The sequence below is a fragment of the Podarcis liolepis genome (assembly GCF_965112155.1).
Source record: "Podarcis liolepis genome assembly, chromosome: 4".
Classification (NCBI taxonomy): Eukaryota; Metazoa; Chordata; class Lepidosauria; order Squamata; family Lacertidae; genus Podarcis; species Podarcis liolepis.
Genome location: NC_139558.1, coordinates 71,053,855 through 71,063,862, shown reverse-complemented (window position 1 = coordinate 71,063,862; position 10,008 = coordinate 71,053,855).

Here is a 10,008-nt window from a genome sequence, read left to right as displayed (position 1 = left end):
TTCCTAGAGTTGCTGTGATTTCAATGGGTAATTGGGTCTAGTAGCTAAAATGATGTCCTGTTTGCAGCAGCTGGGTCAGAAGAGCTGGCTCTACCACCAGGCGGATTGAGACAGCTGCCTCAGGCAGTAGATAATGGGGATACAGTGAGCAATGGAAGATGGAGATGTACTGACTATGCATCCAGCTTTTAATTCCCTAGGCGAGACTGCCGCCCTCAGGTTTGCTGGAAGGTGCTGAAATAAGATTCAACTGCCCATCCGGCTGACTTTTATACATAGAATGAGCGGACACCATCTTGTACTTCACCTCAGGCAGCATATTGTCTTGGGTCAGCCCTGCTAAAGATGGGTGTACTTTGTCCAAATTGCCATATATATCCCTCCTTTACTATAAGGGAATAGTGGTGCCTTGGTATGCTACTGTTCCTAGGAGTAAGGATGATAAAATGCCTCCAGAATGCTGCATCACTCCTTATCATGTTCTTAGCCTGTCCTCCCAAAGCCCAGGTGTATTTATTTTATTTAGGTCAGTTATGCCCATAATTTTTGAGATAAATTCTTTAATGCCTAAAGTATTTGCTTCAAGAATTATGTGTATAATCAACATAAATAGAACAAGTTTTTCAGGAGTACAATTATAAAAAAAACTTAGGGAGAGCATCGAAAAACACCCCAAAGATGACTAAGAAGACTGAGCTCAAGGAATGTTAAAAATAAAATGGGGTGGGGATGGCAAACTAGGTTGCAGAGGGGATAGGTTATAATATTATGATGGTTGGCATGGTTGACTGACTGAAACAGTGAACAAACATACCCAACAAGTCATATTTCTTTATGTAAAAATGCATATCTGGAAGCCTCTGACAAGCGCCTGACAAAAAATTCTCAAGGCTTACATTCAGGTCAGGGAGTTTAGGTTCCTCTCTTCTCTTAAAGTTTCCAGCATGAGGAAGAAATGAGCTATGAGAACTATGCAGTGAAGAAGGAAATGTTTTTAAAATGTGCATTGACAGTCCCAATATGAATGCCATAAAGTTAAGTTTTGAAGTGAACACCTTCCATTTTATAATGATGCACTTCACCTCAGGCTTCGATCATCCCAAGGAATTATAGCCTAGCTATTGCAGTCTATGACTGCCTCAATATATAAGTAACACATTCATCATAGCATTCACAAAACTTTTGAATGCCCTGTGAAACAAAATGCGCTTTTAAAACCATTTGCTATTTGTGTGATGGCATATATATTGCAAAATGAACTGCTAATAAACTTCAGTCAAGAAATTACAAAACCCTTTCATTTCTTACTATGTTATTTCCCTGCCTTGTAACACACACCTTGTACCTGTCAAGAGATGTTAATAATAAGACGTTAATATAGAAAGACTGTGAGATTTATTGTTAAGTTCTAAGAATTATTTCAAGGTGAAAAATAAAACATATATAAATACTACACACCCGCGCATGCATTAATCTCTTGATGTGGAAGAGCTTCAAAACAAAACAAATTGCCTGTTGGCATTTCCATTTACACAGAGTTTCAATAAATTGTTTTTGTTAAGAACATCGTTTCTCTCCCACTTAATCATTGTTTCTCTTAAACAATGTTTTCTTTCGCAAAATTCACTACTTTATTCCTCCAACTTTATGAATTTCACAGCCCCTGAGATTAAAGGGCTTTGTTGATTGCAGTGTTAAAACTCAGCTAAGCTGATCACTGTAAAAAAGGTCTAGGATACAAGGCCATATTCTTCTGCCTACTGTATGCATAAAGCCAGGTATGTAATTAACATACCAATTATTTCAAAGTAAACTCAAAGCAATCCTATTCACCTGAAAACAAATTAGTAGGGGGAAATGTGTTTATATTTTCAGACTGTCTGAAAATCACGTCACTCATGTTAAAATGCAAATGAATGCACAACTATGTTACATAAATCAAAGGGGAGATTTCAGATTTGATTTTATTCTGTTCCTTAATCCTCTCCTGCAAAATCTTCTCCCCTCTTTTCCTGGGAATAGTACCCAACATCCAAAATGTATAAATCTACACACACACAGCAAAGCAATGGACCCTGCTGGTATTTTGTGAACTGAGCTACCAGGGCGAAACAGAGAATATGGTGCTTTTTTGTAACAATGTTCCATATTTGCAGCATGCATGAGCATTCGCAGAGAAAATACCACCTCCAATGTTGTATGCTGTGGTTGCAAGAGCCATTAAGAGAATAAACCCCATTCAAAGCTCATGAACACATTTCCACATCCAGATGTTGTGGGCTAGCATCCCAAGGCACATGCCAGGGCCTAGGGGTTCTGAAGAGCCCAGGGATGACCTGACCCTGCCAACCCAATGACACCACCACCTGGTACTGGGTGACCCTGCCACCTTTACTGCCATCAGAACTTCAGCATGGCACTGTCGCTGCTTGCTGCTGCCATGGCCACTCACTCACCTCATACCAGCCCCAGGCCATGCTTCCCTCAGTGAGCAGCAGCCGTGCTATGGAATGGGAGCCAATGTAGGGTCGGTCGTTGCACTTGGTATAACATTGCTTTGCTTCTTTTACAATAATTTCTGTCTGAGCGGTACACAGTTAAAACAAAGAGTAAAATATAACAATTGCCAATCAGACAGCAGCCAAAATATTTCAGAGGGCCCAAAAGCCTGGTTAAGATGAAAGGTTAAAAGTGCCCTACCAAATACCTTGGTACTCAAACATTTTGGCTCCAGAACACCAAAAACCTGGAAGTAAGTGTTCCGGTTTTTTAACATTTTTCGGAAGCCAAATGTCTGATGCAGTTGTCGGCTATTGTTTCTGGGGCGCCTGCATCAATCAGAAGCTGCGCCTTGGAAGTTGAATAGACTTCCAGAATGGATTACATTTGAGAACCAAGGTACCACTGTATAAGGTGTGATGGAGACAGTGGCGAAGCTGCATGCTCTGGCACCAGGAGTGGAGAGCAGGCGGGGGCGTGGTGAGCCACCCGCGGGGGCATGGTGCGCATCCCAGGGGCGGGGCGCACCACCCATGGGGGTATGGCCCACGGGGGCATGGTGCACGTCCCAGGGGTGTGGCGTGCCGCCCGTGGCGACATAGTGCCCGGCGTGGTGGGAGGGTGTGCCATGATGGTACCCCCTCCCCGATGGTGCCGGGGGCGGTGCACTCCCCCTGCCCCCGCTTTCCTCCGCCAGTGAATGGAGACACTGAAAATTCCTAGGGGCGCTGAGAGTTCCAGAAGCAGAAGGTCGCCACAGAAAAGGCTCTTTCGTGCATTGTCGGTTTATGAATACCTGAAAAGGCAATGAAAAGAGCCTCTCTGGAAGATCTCAGATCTCTAACATGGTAGCTTGCCATCATGGGAGGGTCAGGCTAAATATGGTTAAGACTGGACTGGCATTCTTTCTTGAGAGAATAAAGAACCCAAGCAGCATAATTTCTTTACTTGGACCAATGAAAGCTATCACTATATTTGTGATTTATATTTTCAGTTTTGTGAGTTTAACTTTTTGTTTGTTGCTATGTTACTGTTGAATGGGCCCGTATTTCCTGAGAATAAAGTATTTTGAGATAAAAGCATATCACATGTTGGCTTTCCGGCTGTTGCGCACCTTCATGTTCTCTTATGACAATGTTTCTCTGGTGTTTATCTTGCATCAGAACAGAAGGAACGGTGTGCCTTTCACCTCAATTACATGCATGTACCACACACTTCAAGCCTCTCTGACACTGTGTAAAGAACATTTTTGTTTTGTTGTTTTCTCTTCCTCTGGTAGATCAAATAATAGCCAGGTCCTCTCTTTTTCCCTTTTCCCTTTTCTTTTTTGGTCAACCATATCTCTAATAGCTTCAAAAGTAGAATGCTGGGTTCATTTGTTTTGAAAATGAAATCCATTTAGTTCACTTGAAGCAAGTTTGTTACCTTGCTGATAGTGTCGCTGTTTATATAGCACACCCCTATGCATGATTACTCAGTTGTAAGTCCCACTGAGTTCAATGGATGCTACTCCAATGCCTCAACCTGTTTTCCTGTGGCCATTAATTGATTTTAAGTACAGTGGTGCCCCGCAAGATGAATGTCTCGCAAGACGAAAAACTCGCTAGACGAAAGGGTTTTTCGTTTTTTTGTTGCTTCGCTAGACGAATTTCCCTATGGGCTTGCTTCGCAAGACGAGAACGTCTTGCGCTTTTTTTTTAAAGCCGCTTGAAGAGGCGCAGTTGCGATGGACCGTGCTTCGCAATACGAAAAACATCGCAAGATGAGAAGACTCGCGGAACGAATTCTTTTCGTCCTGCGAGGCACCACTGTAAATAATTCTGGCTTTGCACATGTATGCATTGTAGCTGCATGTATAGTGAGTATTCAGAGCAGCAGGGAAGGGCCAGAAGTTGAGCATAAGCACAGTTTAAAATGCCTGCTATGCCACCAGGGCCAGCCTCTGTCCCCCTCTTGGGTGCGGACGTGTTTACTAGCAATGGTGATGATATGCATTACATTTACCCATTTCATAGATGTAACAACATAGAAATGTGTGTTACATGTTTGGGCTGACCCATAGCTTATAGTTTGACTAACTTGCTCGGGATGAGCACTTTGAATAGTTCAGTTCATATGATTATTGTTCTAGCCAAAGGTGATGATAAACTTGTATTAAGCAATAGTAGCAATCAAATAATACAAAACATACACCCATAATACAGAAATCTGCAAAGACTTTGCCAAGTTCCTGAGCTTTAAAACATAGTTTCCATTGTGCATCTCTGACAGCTCCAATTCTAATGTTATTTTGCCTTTTTAAAATCCAATTTGCCAACATCCATGATGTAAGAGAGAGAAGTTAACTGAGACACCAGTAAACTCAAATCCAGTTTGATCTCAGATTAAACCTCCGAACCTCTTCTCTAGGAGCTTTAGCAGTTTCAGGCAAGAAATAAGGGCCTTTACCTCATTACAGGAGCTGGTTGCTATTCATGTGGGTTTGTGAAATCCTTGTACACTGTTGGTATATGTGCTTGCTCAGATATTAGAGAAATAATTAACCCCATCAGAGGCAGGAATTGAGGCTTCATGTCATGATCTCACTTCATTTAAACCCTGGGACATGATTTCCAAGAATTTGTCTTCTCTCTGTTCCACTACTGCTAGCCCCAATTCCTGGACATATTTCTTCCAATATCTGCATTTGGGCAAATATAATTAATCTTCCCTTCTTGTCTACTGGAGCATATTGGGATATTATTAGGATAGGTATCAAAGGCAGGAGTCCTATGGCTTGGGAACTTCCTGCTTCTTCCTCTCAAGTTGCCTCTTTCAGACCAACTAGGTACTCATACTTTAAATAAACAAACAGTAAAACTGTGATATATTTATTTTTCAAATCCATAAGTCCAACAACATTTTTCATGAAAGCACAGATAGAGTTATTTGAGGGTGTGTGTGTTTTTAAACCAATCAAGCAGTATACAAATTTTGTATTGTAAATCAATAAATAACGGTTGCCAAACAATTCCACCTCTGGAGATATCTAAGTCACCATCTGTTTCGCTTAGCATAGCCACAAATTTAAACCCAACTTTTCCATGTATGTCCAGATTGTGATTTGAGTATCACTGTGAATTCACTCTCCTTTTGCTGGCTCAACCTAAAAGTCCATACTTGTTGTAATGTCTCCCCCAGCATTTTCAAAATTATAATTATAGCCATCTAGTATGCCTTTCAGAGTTTTCTCCACCATATGTTCCCACTTGCTCACTTTGTTCTACATCTGCTTATTTTATGCTGCATTATGTCTTCAGTATTACCTCCAAAAACAAATAGGTCTTGAGCCTTCAATAGTTATTTTCTACAGCTGTGGAATTAGCTACTCAAAATTCAAACAACTGCAACTGTTCTTGTTTCTAATCTGGTTTAAAGAAAAAAACACCCCACCAAACCACATTTGTGATTGATGTGCGACTTTAATACATCTTAGTCTATATAGGGTACAATCTGGGTTCATTAACAAAAGTGAAAGGTTTTCAAGTGACATCAGTTGGATACTGATTGCACCCACTGACTACAATTATGAAAGGTTTTATATAAGCCTGTCTTAAACATAGTAGTAATAATGTAAGTGGTCTTTGTTAGAATGGAAAATAAAAGTGTACCTGCATTTCCCATGAATCTTAAAATAGTTATTTTCTGACATTTAGATTACTGAAATGCACTCTCCACAGGGCTGCCTTTGAAATCTGTCCAGAAACTTGTTTGTTCAGAATAAGGCTGCAAGGCTGATCTGGTCCCGTTCAACTATCGTGTTATGCTAGTGCTTCATCTACACTGGTTTCAAGTCCATTTTAAATGCTGGTTTTGATCTTTCTGGTTCTTATTGGTTTGGGCCCAGGCCAAAGGATCTGCCTGTACCTATCAAGACCCTGAGATCAATTTTGGAGGCCGTTCTCTGGGTGTCCCTTCCAATGTCGTTTGGTGGGCCTACTGGAGAAAAGTCCTTTTCAGTGGAATTGTCTCCCCAGAACGTCTCACCTGAGACCTTCTTTGTAGTCTTTCTGGCAGCAGGGGAATAACTTTTTATTTCTTTTTTATTTCCCATTTAATCTCATTGTCTACCCCCACCCCACCCTCTAATGTCAACATTCTTTTATGAAGCTTTCGATGTGCTAATTTTATATTCTGCTTCTGTGCTTTTTATGCTGCATAAATTTTATTGATTGGACTTGTACTTTATTGTTATTATTCAACTATGTCACATTCAGAGTAGATCCATTTATTTCAACAAGTTTACTCTTGAGGATGATTAATGCTGGATATAATCCAATGTAAACCACCAAAAGAGCATTGTTCTTAAAGAAATCAGCCCTGAGTGCTCACTGGAAGGACAGATCCTGAAGCTGAGGCTCCAATACTTTGGCCACCTCATGAGAAGAGAAGACTTCCTGGGAAAGACCCTGATGTTGGGAAAGATGGAGGGCACAAGGAGAAGGGGACGACAGAAGACAAGATGGATGGACAGTGTTCTCGAAGCTACCAGCATGAGTTTGACCAAACTGCGGGAGGCAGTGGAAGACAGGAGTGCCTGGCGTGCTCTGGTCCATGGGGTCACGAAGAGTCGGACACAACTAAACGACTAAACAACAACAATAAATATTAGGATGGATTCAGACTTTGGGATACTAGCTATACGCTCTAAAAGGCTTTGGATCAATTTACTTGAAAGTTCACCTCCATCAGTATCAACTAACTCAGGCCCTGATGGCAGTGCAGCCAATGTGTATGAGTTGGGGGTCTGAGTTGGGGGTGGCCCACATAATGACACCCCACATAATGGGGATGGCTTTTTCCATAATGGCACTCAGATTATGGTCCTTCCTTCCTGACAAAGTGTGTTTAGACAGAATAATGAAATGTTTTAGTTCACTCAGCATTTGGTACTTGAAGAGCAGCAGGTCTTTAGCAGCCTTGGAAATTGATGTTGGATATGGTGGAGCTGTTCTAAAATTTTGCAACATTGTTAACTCTGATGCCAGTCACCCTGGGCTCTTTTGGGAAGAAGGGTGTGATAAAAATCCAATATATTATAAGTAATAATAATACAGTGGTAACTCGGTTTACAAACTTAATCCATTCCGGAAGTCCATTCTTAAAACAGTTCTTAAACCGAGGCGCGCTTTCTGTAATGAGGCCTCCAGCCGCCAGTGCCCTTCCACTGTTTGGATTCCGTTCTTAGACCGAGGTAAAGTTCTCAAACCAAGACACTATTTCTGGTTTTGAGGAGGTTGTAAACCAAATCATTCTTAAACCGGACTGTTCTTCAACCGAGGTACCACTGTACTTAGAGTAGTTCCTCTGAAATCAACAGAACTTAAATTAGTCATGAATGATACCATCTCTTTGCTTTCTGTGTGGGCTTACTGTCAAGTACAACCAGATCCGGCTCAAACCTGCTTTTAACAAAGCAAATAATTAATAAAAAGAAAAGTGCTGGAATATTTGAAGGCTAGCAATGTAAGCCATTGTCCCCTAAGTTCCACTGAGATGTCTTAAAGGCTGGTTTTAAAGTAATAATTCTCTGACTCAAGATATGCTATTTTTGTGTGTTTTTGTTTGTTCTGCCACCAAAACAACCCTTTGCAGCCCTGGCCAGCCTTTCTGCCAGCTGGACAAAGTAACTGACTGCAGACTGATTCATTGCAATTGGCAGTGATGTTTTCACAGAGATCGTTATGTCTTCCTCAGCCCACCTTGTCTGCACAAGACATATTGTGGCACCTGGGAATTATCAGATTGGGAGAACTACAAAAAGTTGTACATTGCAATGAAAGCTGTAGTCCTCAAGAGTGGTTCTGCGGGTGCTTTGGCTTGTCCCCTCAAACAATCTGCAACATTCTGAAGACATCAGGTTGTTGTTGTTATTTTTAAAAAGGACCATAGAAAATCTGTACTACTTCAGCGCAATCCTGTTTTATATACTGGCTTGGATTAGGAACAATTGACAAGGAAAATGTAAAGCAAGGCTGGAGTTAGGCTTGAAAAGAAAAACAAACCACATTTTTTACATAAGCTCTGTGCTTCTTTATATTCTGGTTTCAGAGTTTCTTCCTTTGCTGTGCAGCAGAGATGCTTCCAAGCTTTTTATTCATCACAGTATTATTAGAGATCTACAGTGTTGCAGATAATCAGAACCGGAGTTGAACTGGGTTCCACTGGCTGGAGAAAGCCATTGGCTGAATACCTCTTTGAGGACCACCTTTCTTTGAATGTACTTCTAACTCCCACAAGGCTTTGACATCAAACAGAAGGAAGCTTCTGATGTTCAAGGCAAGATGTATTGCATCCTAAGGGGCAATACCCAGCATTTAAAGTAGGAGGAACAAAAACACACATTTGGCTCATCCTGATGCCAGTTGGTACTCAAGTTTGGATAAATATTATGATGTGCTGCCTTCAAAGACTGCAAATATTCAAGAAGTCGTATCCTGGAAGGAAGCCTGATATTTGTCAAGATGGTACGTTTTATTGTATTTTTATTGTGACAGCCCGCAGCTGGTACAATTAATAATAATCTAATCAATTTTTAGTTTCATTTTTGAAGTCAGCATGAATGATAGATGGGATTAAAATATTTCTAGATCTTGTTTTTTTAAAAATAATGTCTACAGTGCTACCTTGGTTTACAACCATAATCCGTTCTGGAGGTCCGTTAGGTTGGGTTACAACCTAAAACAGGTTGTAACCCAAGGCACGCTTTCACCAATGGGGCCTCCAAAGAAATGTGTTCGTAATTTTAAAAAGGGTTGTAATCCAAAAAAAGGTTGCAAACCGGGACACGCACTTCCAGGTTTGACGTGTTTGTAATCCAAAACGTATGCAAACCGAGATGTATGCAAACCAAGGTACCACTGTATTCTATATAGGCTGATGTTAGGCATGTCAGGAAAAAGCAGCAATGCGAAAGCCAGCTGCAGGTGTCTGGAATGCAAAACAGGATGTTGATGTGTGGGACTGTACTATTGGAAAAAAGGGGCAGTCTATTCACAGCACTGAGCACCGGATGTTAGCTCAGAGTGTCATCTGACCTGTACTGGAAGTACAGGGGTGGAGTTTTTCTCTCTACTGTTGGAGACTGGAGAGTGCAGACACGTTTCTCTGTACTGCTGAAATGACAGGAATAAAGACATGTAAATAGATTTCTGTCTGTCTCTTTCCCCTCCCTGAGGGAAGCAGGGAGGAGGGTGTGTTCTTCTCACGTTTGAGGAGGATCACCGATTTGTGACCTTGCCTGTATCCTGCCGGGAGACGCAGACGGGGAGGTCAACTAGGAACTAAAGCCGGGTGCCTGGAGAGTGGCCAATTCCTCTGACAAGGCTTGATTCCAACAAGGCATTGGGGTAACCTGTGGCGATTTAGGCTTGCCAGAAGGTACTGTTTTGACAAGAGAGGTCACTTCCTTTCCAAGCTTTTCCGGGTGTGGGGCAGCTAAAGCTACAGCTGCACAGGAACAATTGGAAG